The sequence below is a fragment of the Bidens hawaiensis genome, unplaced genomic scaffold (genome assembly GCF_021521415.1).
Source record: "Bidens hawaiensis isolate Kalapana, Puna unplaced genomic scaffold, B.hawaiensis_p1.1 tig00047462_1, whole genome shotgun sequence".
Lineage (NCBI taxonomy): Eukaryota > Viridiplantae > Streptophyta > Magnoliopsida > Asterales > Asteraceae > Bidens > Bidens hawaiensis.
In genome coordinates, this window is record NW_027506035.1 from 1 (window position 1) to 19,188 (window position 19,188).

At 41.7% G+C, this 19,188-nt stretch overlaps 1 long non-coding RNA gene and 1 pseudogene across 2 annotated transcripts; both read left to right on the forward strand.

The window, feature by feature from the left end:
* The first annotated feature begins 2,039 nt into the window (after positions 1-2,039).
* Positions 2,040-6,823, forward strand: LOC143616452 (lipid droplet phospholipase 1-like; annotated as a pseudogene). Its single transcript, XR_013150663.1, has 8 exons — positions 2,040-2,335; positions 3,896-3,963; positions 4,087-4,157; positions 4,236-4,472; positions 5,291-5,454; positions 5,539-5,611; positions 6,625-6,736; positions 6,819-6,823. The product of XR_013150663.1 is annotated as a lipid droplet phospholipase 1-like (transcript).
* A 44-nt stretch (positions 6,824-6,867) lies between these two features.
* Positions 6,868-7,716, forward strand: LOC143616453 (uncharacterized). Its single transcript, XR_013150664.1, has 3 exons — positions 6,868-6,931; positions 7,159-7,292; positions 7,574-7,716. It is a non-coding gene; the product is annotated as an uncharacterized LOC143616453 (long non-coding RNA).
* Positions 7,717-19,188: the final 11,472 nt, after the last annotated feature.

Sequence of the window (19,188 nt, forward strand, 5' to 3'; positions counted from 1 at the left end):
ATTGTTGGCCCACTTCATTTGGATTGACTAATTTATAGTAATCCAAGCTTCACTTTAATATAGGTTATGGGTCAATTCAAATGAGTTTAACCATTTGTGATTAGCGGATTCAAATATATTTTTAATAAATGTTAATGGAAGAAGGAGCTCATTCGTTAATGCAATATTATACATTCTATATAAAGCCCAAAATATATTAGTTTTGGGTGAACCCGAACCTCAATTGGTAGCTTGCCACCGACAAATGCTTATAAAATAGCATAAATGACATAAAATTGTTAATGAATGAAAATGAATATATTTGATATTTTGACATTTTAATAAGTATATATGATATTGTTAGTGGTTACATTTACTGGTGTTTGAGATGAGGTTAAAAATTTCCAGTCTCATATCTTATTGAATCATTCTATCTCATACTCGATCTCATACATGTTATGCACAATACTATTAACTCACATCCTATTCACAAGTTCCTATTCTCGTTTATGATCTTAGATAGTTAAAAATTACTTTTGAGAATTCTCATAACTAAAAATCCAATCTAAAGTTAGTCCCAAATCTAACTTTTCAATTTTTTAAACTATTATATTACATTACATTCACTTTGACGTGGTAAATTGTTACATTCACTTTGACGTGGTAATCCAACGAGTATAACATAATATATTGCGCAACCCCCCCCCCCTAAAAAAAAAATCATAGCCAATCCCAAGGTTGTCAACTTTCGGGTTGACAACTGAATTGTTAAACCAAAACATGACCCTTTTATTTATTTGTAAAAAATATCAACCTTAAGCTTGCATGTGACTAAAATTGTATGACGCGTACACGGTCCATTTAACCCGCTTACCTAAACTTGACAAATGACTTCACGGGTTGGTATGCATCAATTGAAAATGTAAACGTGTTAATCTGGTCAACATGTTGTGAAAAGATGGATTAAACATGTCAACAAGAGTTTGCGAGTCAACATGTTCAATTAAACAACTTAATCAAGTGAAACTAAATACATACCGTTTTGATAAAGATCACATGAGAGCACCAGCAATGCTAGATGTCCACAAACTGACACATTAGCTCCACATTAGTTCCAAACTTTAATCTACCCCCCCCCCCCCCCCACCTTCTTCCAAATACCAAACCTACCGTTAAAACTTTGCATTCAAACTTTCCGTCCAATCCAACCCCGCAACAAGAGCATGTCCACACACAAGAGTTTGTGAATGCAAATTTCGGGGGTTGGAACGCGTTGGGAATGCTGTAAATGAATGAATGAAATATTTTCCAGACCACGTTTATTATTTGGGGAAAATGAATACGGTGTTGTTATGCATCTAAGCTTACACGCAAAACCATTAAAAATACGTAGTTTTAATTAGAACAATTAAAACTTTAATTAACTGTTGTTATGTGTTATTCCTTGTTTTTACCTACACCAAAGTACCACACAATCTCCTAGTAGAAGTATATTTCAAATGAACAAGCTAAAACTTGAATTACCAAATAATTAAAATTTAAAATATGAGAATTGCAACATAATGCATTTTCTTTATCGTTTTTTGATATATCAATTTGGGAAATTTCATTTATTTCTTTCTTTCATTCTGTATTTTGATTTGTAGAATTAAGAATCAGATATTAAATTTATGGAGAATTAACAATATTATAGAATAAAACTTAATAATCAGCTAATTTGATTTCTTATAAAAAAATACTTTATGCATTTCAATAAAGAAAATTTTCATCAATCCATTTTAATTTCTGATTTCTAATCATGGATCCAGATTTAGTGGAGACAAAATAGGTAATTTGATTGAATTTCATTTTCAGTTAAATTTTATCAAAATTAGGTAGTTTTGATGTTTTGCTTGTAAGTCTAGGTGCAAGACAGAACCAAATTCAGTTATTCACTTTACACTTAATATTTTATTTCATTTCACAATTCTACGCTCTTTAGTCCAATCCAAACGTTGACCAACTGATCATTGACGCCCGTTAGGCTATATTATTATAAAACACCACCGCCCCGTTAAACATTTCCGTCATCTCTACGTCTTCTTCTTCTTCTTCATCCTCCACTCCCAACTTCCGTCAACAATTCCCACCTGATAATAATAATAATAATATATTATTATTATTACGCCTTCACAAAGATCGTATCTTTATTGCATAACAACATTCAGTACCAGTCAATCACATCAGATGACGACTGAAACCGGACATGTTTGCTCATCGGAAACAGTTACCGGCGGACAAAATGTCTTCAGTTGTGATGAATCCGATGTTTCATCGCCGATCATCTTGTCGTCATGGTCAATGGGATCCTTGGAAGGTTAGACGAATCAATTAATTAGTTAATATATTATATTTATATATATAGTTCAATTAGTATTTTGCTACTAGTTATTATTCTTGTATTTTGAGAATGTTGAGATTTGGATTGTTTCCTGTGGGTGTTTGTTAATTTTGTTTGATTTTAGTCTGAAAATTAGGGTTTTGTTGAGTTGGTTATGGGTTAGTTGATTTTGTCATGATATGTTGGATGAAATTTTGGCCAACTGTATTTTATAATTATCTTAAGTTGAGCATATGTAGTAGTGTTTATAATCTTAACGAGTTGATATGATGATGGTATAAACATGTTGTTGAAGCTAAATTTATAGTTATCATCTTTATACTTGCGGGAATTATTAGAAGTTTATAGTGAACTAAGTCGAAAGTTATGTTCCGTTTGCAAAATTGGATTTCTATGAGAAGGCCTGTGAAGTTTTGATAATATCAGTGCAGTATTCATACATTACAAGCTTTAACTCTCCATCTTATGTTAAACAAGATATCCTATCTGTTAATCATGGATTTTTATGCTTTTACAAATATCTTTATACTTGGTAGATATTGTTGTTAAAGTTTGTAATGAACTAAGTCGAAAGTTGTCTTTCATTTGCAAAAATAAATTTCTATGGGAATGCAAGTAAAGTTTACACAACAATATCAGTACAACATACATAAACTATATGCTTTTAAATCCGTATGATGTTAAATGTAATACATGTATGAGTCGTATTTGTAAATCATGGATTTTTGTATGCTTGTAAGTTTATTACTAGAAATGACTTCAAAAATAATGTTTATGATATGCGCTTGTTTGATATATTAAATTTTAGAGTAAACATGGAGGGTGGACTGTTGAAAAGCATAATATCTGGTCTTCTTAATTGATTTTTTTAATGAAAGTATGACAGTACATATGCTAAAAGACCTGGAAAAACTACAACCAATACTAACTTTCGTTTATAATGAACGTAAGGGTAAAATGGGAAAAAAGTAATATATACGTATCCTTTTAAAAGATATACACTTATGTGTGATAAACTAAAATAGTAACACGAACAATATTTCATGGACGGAGGGAGTAGTTTTGACAAATTTATGATAGATATTAGGGTCAAGTGTATTCGTAAAAAGTTTCCATAAAAATAAACAAAACACTCATATGCTAGGAAATTGAGATAAAGTATTAAGAGCAGATATATGGTGATATTGTTTTTTATTTCCTAATTAGTGGGATTTTTATGGAGTACATATCTGTTTTCCGTATCATATAGATGCGAGTGGTTTTAAATTATAAGTACTTGTGAGTTAAGCCTCTCTATTTAATTTTGCCATATATAACACGGAAATTAAGCCATAATAGTTTCTCAGTTTGGAGAGAAAATAACTTATAGCTCTTGTTTCTAGCATAATAGAGCATAGATACACCTGTACTAATACATGTTCTTTAAAATTTTATGTGTTGATAAATCTGTTTTGAAGATATTTATACAATTATACTCTGTTACATATAACTACAATATTCTTAATTACTAATGTGAAACATTTTGTTGTATTACAGTTCTGCAGATTGGAAGTTTGCTGCAGAGCAGTTTGTAAAGTCACTACCAGACAAAGTATTTGTTCACCGTACGGATCATCTGTCATATAATTTCCATATCAATTTATAAACAAGATTCACATTCTATTAAGTTGTAATTAAACAAGATTGTCACATTCATTTATTCGGTTTATGTTACTTGTGCAATATAGGTAGTGAAAAGAATGCAGCATCTCAGACGCTAGATGGTGTAGATGTAATGGGTGAGCGGTTGTCCGAAGAGGTTAGTGTTAATTTCCCATATATTAATTATTATATTTATTAACGAAACACTTATAGTTTGATTTTTTGCTAATTTCAGGTGCTTGAAGTGATTAAACAAAAGCCAAATCTTCGTAAGATTTCTTTTGTTGCACATTCTGTTGGAGGTTTAGTGGCAAGATATGCTATTGGTAGATTATATAGACCACCGAAAGAAAACACAGATGATTTTTCGGTTGAAAACGGTGAGGAATCAAAGCCCACAATTGGTGGTTTGATTCCAGTCAACTTTATTACAGTTGCAACACCTCATCTTGGTTCAAGGGGCAATAAACAGGTAGTCTTTTTGGTTCTATTGCTTCTTTCTTTGAAAATGTATTTTAAACATTTGCGTACCAATATGATTACAAAAGTTGCATTATTTAGGAACAATCTATGTTTTAAATGAATTGATTTAAGAGGTTTTATGCATGAAAAATATACGTTGGGCGACTTTTCATCCATCTAACTTGTTTTTATTGAACTGTTTTTATTTTTATTTTACGTAGTCTTGTAAACAAACCAAACAAATACTGACAATTAAGGGAACGGAGTTTCTTATTCATAAGAAAATGAACATTTTCGTGTTCGTTTGTTAATAGTATAGACGAACGGTTCACAAACGTAAACATACTTAAACGAATGAATATAACTTAACACAGATGAACATCAGTATGTTAAAATTGATAAGACACGCCCGAATTGCAATTGGTGATATAGTTTTTTTGAATGGCATGATTGGTGATCTTTTAATTTCATATATCTGTAATTAATTGAGGCCTAAACCATATTAATGGATATGTAAACAAACGAACATAAATGAATGTTAACAAACAAAAGATAAACAAACACTCACGAATGCAAATGAACAAACGATTCAAGTGTTCATGTTCGTTCATTTAAATGTAATAACAAAAGAAATTGTTTATGTTTGTTTATTAAGCGCGCATAATCGAACTTCCCACCGAACGGTTCACTGAACAGTCGGTTCGTTTACATGTCTAATTTTACATGTGTGGCCCAGTAGAGAGAAAACATTTTCTTTTTTCTATATATGTTTGTTGTGTGATTTAAAAGGTTTGAAATTCCATTCATGTTTGCTGTTTGATTTAAAAGGTGCCTTTTTTATTCGGGTTATCTGCTTTGGAAAAAGCTGCGATTCTTGTTATACATTGGATATTTAGAAGAACAGGCCGGAACCTTTTTCTTACGGATAATGATGAAGGAAAGCCTCCGTTACTTAAACGCATGCTGGAAGATTACGGTGATTGTTATTTCATGTATGTTTAAATAAGCGGTTTCTGTTTGAATTCTTCATATATGCCGAATGTGACATAATGACGTTGCCTTTTTCAAATTTCAAGGTCAGCATTACGCTCGTTCCATCGTCGTGTAACATATGCAAATGTTGGCTATGACCGTATCCTTTTGTTCATTGTTAGTTTTGATTTATGATCATAAAGACATTATTATTACTATAATAGCCTAAAGTATTGAATAAAGTTATTTAGGAGGTTGTATAAATTAAAAAACAGGCTTTAAGTCACTTTCAACCCGGATCTCTGTTTAGCAGAAACTTTATGATCCGTTTGAGATAAAACACAACCTAAATCTATCAACTTTTAGTAGGCCTGTAAACCAATCGGGCGTTTAGTGGATAGTTCATGAAGCGTTCATGTTATTTAATAAATGAACGAACATGAACAATAAAAATGTGTTCATTTACTTGAACAAACTAGCATGAACAAAAAAAGTGTGTTCGTTCAGTTTAATGAACAAACATGAACAAAAAATATGCTCACTTAGTTAAAGGAACAAAACATGAGCACATGTCTCGTTTGTTCATTTATGTTTATGAACGTTCTTTCATTTAAATTCGTTTATGTTCGTTCGATTACATTCATTTATGTTCGTTAGTTTACATTTGTTTACGTCTGTTAAAATATTTTTATAAAATTTTTTTGGCCCATTATAACTTAGGTTAGTTTTAATAAATTTTAAGGCCCAACACGTTGTTCTTCACATTACTTTTAATTGGTCTTAGCTTAGTTATGTTCGTTTGTTCACGTTCATGAAACGTCATTAACACTGTTAAACAAATTAGAATAAAAGAACACACATGAACAAGAAAACCTCGTTCGTTTAATTGTTCGTGTTTGATCGTTTGGTCAGTTAAAGCTGAATGAAAAAGCATGAACATGGTTTATACGTGTTTGGTGGGTTCATTTACAAGCTTAGTTTTTAGATGACACAATTTTCACCTCTTCTAAAATACAGTACGCCTTTAGTGATATTAAATTTCCTCTGTTTTTTCTTAACTGACATGATTAGATATTGTCAGGTGGAGAACTTCATCAATTAGGCGTAACATAGAACTGCCAAAGGTACATTTTAAGCTCGTGTTATTATCAATATTTTTAAATGTTATTAAGATAAATTTGTGTTTGTAGTGGCAAGACTCGGTAAACGAGAAGTATCCTCATATTGTATATGAAGAACGCTGCAAGGCGTATGATTTTGAGCCGGATTTGACTAATGATGATAGTACAGATGACGTGGAAGGTTTATAACTTATATATCATTGGCTATCTGTTATTATTACCTTCTGATTATATAAATAATAATTAAATTGGGTCTTTAACAGAATAATTAAATTATAATTGCGGAGGAATTGGTGACTGGTCTTTCTCGTGTTTCATGGGAAAAAGTCGATGTTAGCTTTCACAATAATTTATTTGTGCTCATAGTGTTATTCAGGTACGAATTTATAATCATTTTTTGTCTTCTTTTAAACAAATAATTTATTTGCTGTTTGGAAAAATACACTTCTTTAAATTATTAAGCATTATAATGTTCCATCTTTGCCATTCATTGCCTTTGTATTTCTACCACTTTCTCCCACTAGTTTGACTGTTTTACCCTTGGTATCATAGCATGACTTTTTTTTAATAAGAAAAGATAAATCGTATACGTTTTTAATGCAGGTGAAAAATCACAACGCGCATACAGACGGGGCGGATGTTATTCAACATATGATTGATCATTTTTGTCTTTAGAGCTTCTGCCAACTGTATAATATTAGAGGTCCTGGCGTAGAGTATGTCATCTATATTTAAAGGTAACGCGAGTAAAATGTAATTACAAAGGCTATATATCATTAGAACAATAATTTTATTAGTTTTTTAATAAGAAGATCAGTACGGGGGTTTATGCATTGAGCGAAGATATATTAGTTTTATCTGTTAAACCAGTAGAGATAAAGGTTTAACATGAAGCGCTCGTTCATAAGTAAACGGGTCAAATACCTCATCCAGTGTTTGTCATTTTAGAAGTATATCACATGATATATGTTGATAGTTGTGAGTGAGTTGATACGATGTTTGTATGTTGCATTTGCAGGAACATACAAGCTCGCATCTTAGGGATTTAGTTAGTCATGTAATTGTAAACAGAGAAGTATTGTGTAGGCTTTATAATGTTGTTTCTTTGGACTGCTTGCAATAATTGTTGTGTTGTATACCTGAATGTAATGAAGTAAGTTGATTCTATCACCATCACTGATTACTTGACAAATTGTTGTGCCAACTACAAACTCTTGCTATATACAGTTTTACTAGTAGGAAAGATGACTGTTTGTTGGTTCTCTGTGATAGCCAACAGGTCATTTCACTTACAACCCTTAACACTTGTGAATTGTGATCAAGTCACACCTCAATTGAAGAAACACTAATCGACCCTAGGCAGATTACGGATAATCTGGGGGTTAAGTAATGTTTCCCACGAGGATGAGGTCCAGCAAAGAAGGTTGTTCTTCAGGTGACCTGCAAAACAGACACCGTGAGCTCGTCACTGAGAGGGGGGGGGGGTCCTCCTTGTGACCACCCTCCGGCGTGAGAATCAGACTAGATTGCTCTGAATATAAGTGTATATTAAGAGATTGCTAGAGAAGATAAGATAATGATATATCAGATGATGTCCTTACCATTCCAAGGTGTTGGAGTATTTATAGCCGAAGGTAGGTTTCCAAGAAGGTACAGCCGGCTGAATAGTATTCCTGTTCTACCAACAGTGGGCTACGCACAAGCTATGCTGGTTGGTGGATAGGCTGCGGCCGATAGTGACAAGGCCGGCTGTATACTGTTCCTTTACTGCCGGCTATGCACTGTTCCACCAACTGTAGGCTACGCACGTCCCATAGTAAGGGTTGGTGAGTAGGCAGCGGCTAATAGTGACAAACAGTACTAGAGGGTGCTCCTCCTCGTACTGTTGTCGGTGAGCTGTCACCCTGTGATTGGTTCATGGGCTGTTTTGGTCAGATCGTCTGTTTTGCCCATGCCTTGGCAGGTATAGTACAAAAGATCTTCCAGAAGCATATGGACTGGCTCATTTGGGCGGGAGTATTCCCGCCTTGCTCATTCCTTCAGGTGACATTACTGAAGTATCGAGTTAGTGCCTTGTGCGTGTAGCCTTGCTATCAGTGCGGGTAGCCTTCCCTGATGGCTTGTATCCGCGACTGCGGGAACAAGCGGGGTACTTTACCATTGGGAGGCTTTCCCTGCGGGAACAGCTGGCGTACTGCGCGTAAGGTCTTCTCTGAGCATGGTGGGTCTTGCGGAAGCAGTTGGTCGTTGCGCAGACGTCCCTCTTCAAGGTGAGTCTTGCGGGTCCAACTGGGCTCTGCTGGGACCTACCTCTTCAAGTCCCCCCAGTCCAATGTTCTTCTCATGAATTATTAATAAGTGAGGTGAACTTTTGGACTTTAGCAAGGGGTTTTGAAAAGGGTTTTTAGCTTTAAGGTTTTCCGTGGGGATTCTTCCCGCGGTTTTCCTAATGTCACGCAGAAATTCCCGACTTTTCTGCTTGATCTTTGGGTATGAAGCGGGTAGGTCTGTAACCTCCTCGCAAGTCAGGAGCGTTGAGTCCCACTTGTGTGGATTCTCCATGGGGTTTTGGTAGTTTTGAACATAGTGATCAATTATGTTAAAACCACCAATTCCATCTTGGAGTTTCAAACAATATAGTTCTCGACGTTCCCGCTATGCGGGGATGTTATTCCCGTTTCCGCAAGCATGGCCCAGAAGATCCTTCTTGGTTTGAATTCCCTGCGGAGCGCTAAGTATGTGAAGGGTTTTGCCTTGACACTGTACCCGCACTCGTCTTACGGTTACTTTACTTCCAAGGTATTCCTGGCATCAATTCCTTGCGGGTGCTAAGTATGTGAAGGGTTTTGCCTTAACACTGTACCCGCACCTGTCTTATAGTTACTTGGTTGCCAAGGTAAGGGGTATTTTCCCGCTTACTTTTGAATCTCTTTGAAATTTTGAAATTCGAAGAGTTGGTGAAAGGATAAGAACAGTCCAAACTATTGAAACGTCGTCCGACGGTTTCTTCTGACAGTGTCAGGACGTGCAGGAAGTTATGGCGACGTGACAGTATATGGTCATTCCAGGCGCTTTTTCAGGAGCGTGGGCGCGAATTTTCGGGCGCGTGGCCGCGAAATTACTGGCACGCGTCCTTTCAACAGCTGTTGCCAGCTTGCTTATTGCCACGTGTCATAGTTTCATTGCACCTGCGATTTCTCTCTCTTCCGCATTAAATTCATCGCATTAATTGCGATTAGTATATAAAGGGGGAGAGGGTCCTTTGTAATCCACACTTTCACTTTTCTCTTCATCTTCAAAACGATTTCCGGTGAATACTCACCTTTTCAGTCGAGCATTCTCTTGAAATCGTTCTCTTCTTTCATACCTGCGAGATGTCTTCTGCTTACGATCTTGAGGCTACAGCCCAGGAGGTTGGGGTGTACGCCGAGAACCCGTCATCCACGTCCGACAAGGATGACAAGAGTACTGCTGGCGAGTGCCAGTGTGCTCTGCCTGTCGATCTATATCAGTACATCGTCAGGAAGTTCATGCTCGAGTCTTTCGAGCCTGAGTTTCCTGAACCTCACCAGACGGTGTATGATGCCCCCAGAGGCAAGATCGGGGTATATGCCGCATTCTTTGTCTATGGGAATCTTAGGTTCCCCTTGACGAAGTTTGTGTACCGTGTTCTGGAGAGGCACGGTGTACACCTGACCGAGGTACACCCGATGGCGATCGCGAAGATTCGCCACTTCGAGTGGGTGTGCCGGATTCTGGGCGTTGAGCCCTTCGTCGACCGCCTGATGACCTTCTACTCTTGGAGGTGCATCCAGGGGTGGTATACTCTGATAACCCGGATCAAGGTTTTGAAGATTTGCGCAACCGAGCGCAGTCTTCGTTCATGGAAGCGGGAGTTCTTTTATATCTCCGCTCGCGCCATCCTCCTTGCCATGAAGTTCAAAAATGGGCAAGCACTCCCCAGCCTTCACGCCTCTAACTACCAGGAGGCGGAATGGTTTTCAAAGATTTCCCGAGTCCAATCCCCGGTTTACCGCTTTGCGGAGTCCGGGATGGTGATGCTCGGGATGAGCCGGGTGTGGAAGGATGCGGAGGCGCAAAAGATCCCGATCGTCCTTGAATACGGTTTGAACTCTGTCCCTTACGGTATGCTCTGTCTTCTTTGTTTATATAGGTTTGTCTTCTAACTGTTTTTCTTTTATTTCAGAGGGGAACGACTTGCAGTCGCTCTTGTATCCGCGGGAGGCTGAGAGTCCCGCTCGGATGGGTACTCGTGTTCTAGATGAGAACGAGTTGCCCATCCTTGTACAGACGGCGGATCGGTTCGTGGAGGTCTACCCGCCAGGGCACGAGATCCTGAGCGCCAGGCGGCCAGGTAAGACGTTATTCAACCCTCGACCCCTCAATGCTGAAACCTCTGCTGGAATTCCTCTAATCTTGTGTTCTGATGAGGAATCCGCAGATGGTCCTCCGTTGGTGTGGAAGAAGAAGGCTGCCGGCGGGAAGGGGAAGGCGAAGGTGGCCTCCACTGCCAATCCAGTGCCTCGGTCTGATTCAGAGACCGAGAGCGAGGAGGTGGCGGGGAACCCTGGTGGTGATAAGACCACTGCTCCGGAGGCTGCGACGACTGTCACCTCCGGAGAGCCCATGATGACGACGGTGAGCGGCGTAAAGAGGCCGGCTCCATCGGGTTCGTCCCCGCCTGTCCGCACTTTTAGGCTCAAGAAAACCCGTAAGTACAAACTTCCTTTATTTTTATCTTCATAGCTTTCCATCATTGATATTTATCTTCTTTGTGCAGGCGTGGATGCTACCGCATTCCAGGGTGGAGCGGGGAGGAATACCTCCGGACCCATGACGGTAGGCTTGGTCAGCCTACCTGAGGCGACGACCCAGGCGGCTGCGCCTGCTTCAGTTGGTTCAGTTGCTCACCCAGTTGAGCCAACTGTTCCAACTGTGATGACATCACCGCCGGCCGTCAGTGCCATATTTAGTGAATCTTTCACTGAGCCGGCGGTGACTTTTTCTGCGGACTCCGCAGCGGCGACCACGGTTGTGAGTTCACCTCCGTTAGTTTCTACTACCGCGGCGGCCTTCACCATGCCTCCTCCGTCATCGGCAACGACGGCCGATCCTTCAGGTATGCATGGGGCTTCTCGCCAACCTCTGCCTCCTTCCCATCTACCTGACCTCTTGGACGGATTTCCCTTGGCCGTCAGTGCCATATTTAGTGAATCTTTCACTGAGCCGGCGGTGACTTTTTCTGCGGACTCCGCAGCGGCGACCACGGTTGTGAGTTCACCTCCGTTAGTTTCTACTACCGCGGCGGCCTTCACCATGCCTCCTCCGTCATCGGCAACGACGGCCGATCCTTCAGGTATGCATGGGGCTTCTCGCCAACCTCTGCCTCCTTCCCATCTACCTGACCTCTTGGACGGATTTCCCTTGGGTTCAGGTGATGGGTTTGGCGGCTATCGGCCTGTTGTTGACCCTACAGGTGCGTAGGGTTCTTTTGGCCTCTTTTTTTTTTTTATATCATCTTTTCCTAACTGCTTTTTGTTTTTTGCAGTGTCGGATTGAGCTTCATTCCATGTTCTTGGGATGGGAGTGCCATCGAGCCTTTCGAGCCGGTATGCGCCCTTTCCCAGAACTTCTTTGATAATGTATGGCCCTTCCCAGACCGGGGCCAGTTTTCCTGGGCGTTGTTGGTTCGAAGCCTCGTTGTTACGCAGTATGTAGTCTCCTACATTGAAGTTGCAGAGTTTTACCCGCGTGTTGTAGTACTTTTGCATTTGTCGCTTGTAGTTCTCTTCACGCACTGCGGCTAAGTCTCTGCGTTCCTCGGTTAGCATAAGGTCTAACCGTCTTTCCGCATCATTGTCTTCTGGCTGAATCAAGACCCTTGGTGAGGGTAAACCAATTTCGACCGGGACCATGGCTTCAGTGCCATAAGTGAGACTGAACGGGGTTTCTCCCGTAATGGCCTTTTTCAGCGTTCTGTTTGCCCAAAGGACGTGCGGAAGCTCGTCCACCCAGCCGGATCTGTGTTCCAAGAGTCTTTTCTTTATGCCTTCGACGATGCTCTTATTTGCCCTTTCTACCTCACCATTACCCTGCGGGTGCGCCACTGAGGTAAAAGTGTGGGTGATTTGAAGTTCTTCCAGCCACTTTTGTAGCTTCTTGTCAGCAAAGTTGGTGCCGTTATCGCTCACTAAATTCTGTGGAAGTCCAAAACGACAAATAATAAATTCCCAAATAAATTTTTTGATATGTTTCGCGGTTGTTTGGGCTAAGGGTTTTGCTTCTATCCACTTGGTGAAGTAGTCGATGGCTACCACTAGGAACTGAACATTTCCTGCTGCTGTAGGAAATGGGCCTGTCACATCGATGGCCCACTTCTGAAATGGCCATGAAGAGGTGACTGGAACAAGTTCATTCTTCGGGCGGTGCGTGTTGGGTGCGTAGAGCTGACAAGACCTGCATTTTCTGATGTATGCCAGCGCATCCGTATGCATCCCCGGCCAAAAGTATCCCGCGTTGTTTAGCTTAGCTACAACAGCGCGTGGACCTGCGTGTACTCCACAGATGCCTTCGTGTACTTCCCTTAGGAGGTAGTCAGCATCTTGGTTGTCCACGCATCTTAAGAGTGGGCCAAGAAAGTTACGTCTGTAAAGGATGTCATCGATGAGTTGATAATTCAGTGCTTTACAGCGTAGTTTTCTTGCCTGTGTTTTTGACTCTGGTAGTGTACCTGCCGCAAGGTATTTTATTATTGGTGTCATCCACGTTTCTGTGCCGGTTTGGATGACACAAATTTCCTTGTGCGGGACCGATGGTGCCTCGAGGAGTTCAATGCGGATGTCCTTTCCCAAGTGGGTGAAGGCTAATGATGCAAGCTTGCTTAACGCATCCGCAGATTTGTTTTCACTACGCTTGACGTGTATGACTTTGCAATCGTTAAAATCGCGCATAAGGGTTTTTGCTTGTGCGAGGTACAGGGCCATTGTGTCGTTCACGGCCGTGTACGTCCCGTTGATTTGATTGGCTACTAACATGGAATCCACGTGGGCTTCCAAGTGTTTCACTCCCATCTTACGCGCAATTCTCAGCCCGGCCAAGAATGCTTCATACTCGGCTTCGTTATTCGTACTTGGAAAATCCAGTCGAATAGCGTAAGTGTATTCTTGGCCTGCTGGGTTGGTTAGTTTCAGCCCTGCGCCTGAACCCTCGTTACTGGCTGCTCCATCAGTGTAGAGTCGCCAGACATCATTGATGTCTTGTGCTGGAGAGGGTTGAGCCTCTTCCTGGCACTCTTTTTCCCGCGATGCAGGCACTACCGCAATAAAGTCGGCCAAAACCTGGCCTTTTATGGCTGGTCTCGGCTTGTATTTTATCGCGTATTCCCCCAACTCAATTGCCCATTTGGCTAAGCGTCCCGATAACTCGGGTTTGCGTAGAACTTTTGCAAGTTTGAAGTTGGAGAGAATGGTGATTGGGTGACCCTGGAAATATCGTCTTAACCTGCGTGAAGCGTGTATAAGTGCTAAGACTAATTTTTCGAGGGTAGAGTACCGGGTTTCTACGTCTGTTAGGATACGGCTGACATAATAGATTGGCATCTGGATGCTTTTCCGTTCAACTAGCAGGACCGCCCCGGTTGCTCTATCTGTTACGGAAAGGTATAGGATTAACTCCTCCCCCGCTTTTGGTGCTGTGAGCGTTGGGAGTTTGATCAAGCGTGACCGAATCTCCTGAAAAGCTGCTTCCGCTTCTGGTGTCCTGCGGAAGTGCGTTTTCTTTAAACAGTTTCTCAACGTTGACACGAAAGGAAACGACTTATCCGCGTGGTTTGCCAAAAAGCGATTAAGTGCGACTAGTCGTCCATTCAGTGTCTGAGCCTGTTTGATGGTAGTAGGTGATTCCATTTTGATAATGGCTTCGACCTTTTCAGGGTTCGCTCTGAAGCCATCTTTAGTGACGATGACCCCCAAGAACTTCCCTTCTTCCATTCCAAAGGCACACTTGCTCGGGTTGAGCTTCATGTTTATCTTCCTGAGCGTGCTGAAAGTTTCTTCGATGTCTTTCAACATCGCTTCTGCGTCAGGGCTTTTGATGACCAAGTCATCCATGTAAACTTCCAAGTTCCTCCCAATTTGGGCATGAAACTGGTTGTCCATCAGGCGTTGGTATGTGGACCCGGCATTCTTAAGTCCAAATGGCATAATTTGGTAACAAAATGTGCCATCGGGCGTCCGAAAAACGGTTTTGTCCTGATCATCAACGGCCATGTGGATTTGATGGTACCCCTTATACGCATCCAGGAAGCATTTAAGGCGAAACGGTGCCAACGAATCCACCTTAAGATCAATTTCGGGTAACGGATAACAATCTTTGGGGCATGCTTTGTTTAAGTCCTTAAAATCTATGCACATGCGCCATTGTTTGTTATTCTTCGGTACCATAACGGGATTTGCAACCCATGTTTGATATCTGCTAACGCGTACGATGCCTGAGTCAAGGAGTTCCTTGACTTGGGTTCTACACGCGTTAGTTTGTTCTGGCCCCATTACTCTGCGCTTTTGTACGACTGGCGTAACAGCTGGATCGCACTTGAGCTTATGCTCTGCCTTACTTCGGGGTATGTAACACCCCGACCAAAGGCGGATTATACATCGGGGCGCCACATAGTGTCACGACGCGCCGTGGGAAGAACTTCAATTCTAAGCGCGTCGCGAGAAGAACTATATTCCTCAGCGCGTCGCGGGAAGAACGGTATCCATAGCGCGCCGCGGGAAGAACTAAAATCCTTAGCGCGCTGCGGGGACAGTTCGTCTCGCGTATCGCAGAGGAATATAGTTCTTCTCGCGACGCGCTTAGAATTGAAGTTCTTCCCGCGGCGCGCTTAGAACTGTATTCCTCTGCGATACGCGAGACGAACTGTCCCCGCAGCGCGCTAAGGATTTTAGTTCTTCCCGCGGCGCGCTATGGATACCGTTCTTCCCGCGACGCGCTGAGGAATATAGTTCTTCTCGCGACGCGCTTAGAATTGAAGTTCTTCCCGCGGCGCGCTTAGAATTGTAGTTTTTCCCGCGGCACGCTAAGGTTGATTCTGTCTGCCTTCGCGCTCGCGCACTCTTGACCTTCTGTGTCTGCCTTCTCGCGCTTAACCCTTGAGTCTTTTCTTCTGTTTAATCTAGCCGTTTACTTTTGTGTTGTCTTATCTTCTGTGCTGTTGACCTGACCTATCTTATGTCTGAAAAGCCACTTTTGGCGCAGCATGCGCACCAACCCCATTGGTTGACAGAAAAAGTGACTGACATTATCTTTTGAGATCTGCTTTTCCATGCTTGACCAGTACCTTTATCTGACCCGCCCATGCCTGTTTACTGTTACCTGTCAGCTTTTCCTTTGCCCCCTGCAGCTGCCATATCTTTTGATATCTTTTGCTTTTGGAATCTTTTACTTTTTGGAGATCTTTTCCTCTTTTCTAGGGATTGTGTTCCCTAGGGTTTCTCTATAAATAATAATTTTATATTTCCTAACACTACACACACAAAGCACTTAAACTCTCCTGTTCTCTCTTGCTCCTTGCCGTTGTTCTTCCTCTGCTGTCTCTTCTCTCTTTGCCTTCGTCTTCTATCCTGTTCTGTCCTGCTTTTCCGGTAATATATATATTATATATAATAATGTACTTATTAATTATGCTAACTTATAATCAAGACTTAAAACAAATCATTAAAACAATAATCTTATTTATAGGTTAACTTGTGCTTGTTTAAAGTTGGTTCTTGCTTTATCTTACACCGCATCGTTTATCAAGTGAGTAATCTCGTACCTAATCCCTTTTTGCTTTTAATGTTTTGGGATGTTCATGTGTTCATACAAACTTAGAGTCTTAAACTGTTTATGAACTTTAGTCGCGCAGTATCCCATGTGTTGAGGACGTAGACTTGGCTGTTTATTTGTATGTGTGGATCATTAACCGTCTTGTCGGTCTATTCCGCAGTTCTCATGGTACCATTAGATGAACACGGGAGAACTATCGTTTATGATTTTCTCTTTTGTTTACACTTGCACAGTTTTTCTTGTTTGTGAGCTCAATCGTGAGCACTGGCAGTCTATGAGTATGAATCTTAGATTTGGTCCCGATCGGATTACACCCTTGTTGAAAACCAGACATACACATGTTGCGCGCAGATTTTATTGTTATCTATGTATTGTATTAAACTTGATTTCTCACCAACACGCAAGTGTTTGACGTTTATTTTAACACATGTTCAGGTTTGCAGTAGCTGTTTTGGAGCTTGTGGACACGTAGGAAGTTTTCTTTATTTTGGACCTAGATTAAAATGTATCAAGACAAGTTATTGTTATTCGAATATTATGATTTATAATATATTGATTTATGATGATTTATGTTATCTTATGTTTACTTTGCGCGTGCGCGAATGAATATATTTATTAAATATTGACACCCAATAGTGTCACGAGTAATGAAACAATATGTGGCGCCCCGATGTATAATCCGCCTTTGGTCGGGGTGTTACAGGGTACACCAGTCATGTCAGCTGGTGTCCACGCGAAAATGTCAGCGTTTTTCTGTAGTAAGCGTTTAAGTAAGGTGCGTGTGGGATCAATAACTGTTGGGCCAATGGTAACGGCCTGGTCAGGGTATTTGCCGTTGAAGGCCCATCTTTCCGGTTCGGTGATGGTTGGTTTAGCCATCTTTGGTTTGGGTTTAGATGAGACAGATGCGATGCATACCTGGGGAATGCCGGTGATCATCGCTACACCCTCAGCTGTTGGCCATCCCATCATGCCGTGGACTGAAGATACCACGGCGTTGAATCTTGCCATCCCGTCTCTTCCGAAGAGAATGTCGTATGTGTGGTGTGGCTTCCTCCTTACGACAAAATCCACGTCTTCTGTGCGTGAGTGATTCCCGTCCGTAAGAGTGACGGGGAAAGATAGGATACCCAGGGGGGTGTTTGTGCTGCCGTCGAACCCTTCCATCGAGGCGCAGATCGTTTCCAGGCGTTCCTTGTCTTCGTCATCTAGCTTGTCGAAGAACTGCCTGTACATCACCGTTGACGAGGCGCCGTTGTCAGCAAGAGTGCGAGAAGTGATGTAGTGCCCCAGCTGGCTTTTGATGACGATAGGGCCTTCTTTGCTGGGTCCTCCTGGCACTCGCGGGAAGCGCACCTCAGCTTCCTTCCACGCGCATGGTTCTGTCGTTCGCCTTTTTCTTCCTCTGATGTTGCCATGAACCATGTTGATGCTGATGTCAACGGGCTTTCGTCCGTTGCCTCTGTACCGGTTATCATTCCTTCCTCCCTTCTTGATTGATGCCACAAGGTGTGCAAGTCTTCCATCCTTGACGAATGTTTCTACAATATCCTTCAAGGATGTACACTCCTCCGTACTATGACCTTTTGTCCCGTGGAAGTCACAGGATTTGCTTTGATCCGCATTAGGTCGCTGCCGGATCATTGGAGCTTTTGGCCATGGTAGTTTTTCGGTGGCAAATATCTCCGTGACGCTTTTGGTGAGTGGCGTCCACCGGTGTTTTCGGCTTGAAGGGTGTGCGTTATCTCATCCGCCAACAAGAGGGTGAGAGCTGGATGAGGTGTCAAAGTTTACCCTTGACTGTCAAATACCTAGCTTCCTTTTTTTGTTCTGCCGGGCGATCCGAACATTGTTTTCTCTAGTCCTTTGCGTGTAGAGGTGTGTACTCTGGGGAAGATCCCTTCCCAGTTGCTTCTCCGTCTCGGCAAAGCGCTTGGCCGCCGTCATGATGGCATCCCATGTGGATGGCATGCCGTCCTTACCCGTCAATGTGCGGATAAGCTCTTGGTATTCGGCGCCCTGGATGAAAGCGACGCGAACAAGATCTTCACTTATGTTGCCCAGACTCAGCTTTTTGGAGTTGAAGCGAGTGATGAAGTCTAGTAAAGATTCATCCTCCTCTCTAACGCAGTTGAGGATCGTCCACTGTTCTTCAGTATATTTCCTCTGTTGGCTGAAGTGTTGGCTGAACTTGTTCTGAAAGTCCGCCCAATCATAGATGTGGTGGACCGGTAAACGATCGAACCATGCCCTGGCCGCTCCAACCAGAGTCATCTGGAACATATAACACCACGTGGGTTCCGTCCAGTTACTGACGGTTGCCCCCGCAATGAATCTGTTCAAGTGGTCGTCTGGGTCGGATAGACCATCATAAGTGCCGATGTTGGACATTTGTTTGGCACTTCTCGGGGCGATTGCTTCCGCAATGTCCCTTGCAAACTTGGACTTTCCTGCATTTGCAGCAGTTGGTCTAAAGGTTTTGGAGAAGTCACGTGGGTTTCTCCCCGCGTTCGTTGGTTTAAAGGTTTCTCCAAAATTCCTTGTTGGTTGGAAGTCCGTTTCCTTACGCTTCCCTTTTGCCTTATGGCGAGGGTTTGCGTCGGTATCGGATTCTTCCCGCTCATCGTCCGAGTACTCGCACTCACTGTTCATGTTGAGATGTTGGCGAGTACTGCCGAATTCGTCAGCCTGTTGAAGTGAACGCAAGCGTTCATCCAACTCAGCTTGGAACTCTTTCTGACGTGCTTCGGCCCACGCCTTAACTTGATCGAGTGTTTGGCGAGGGAC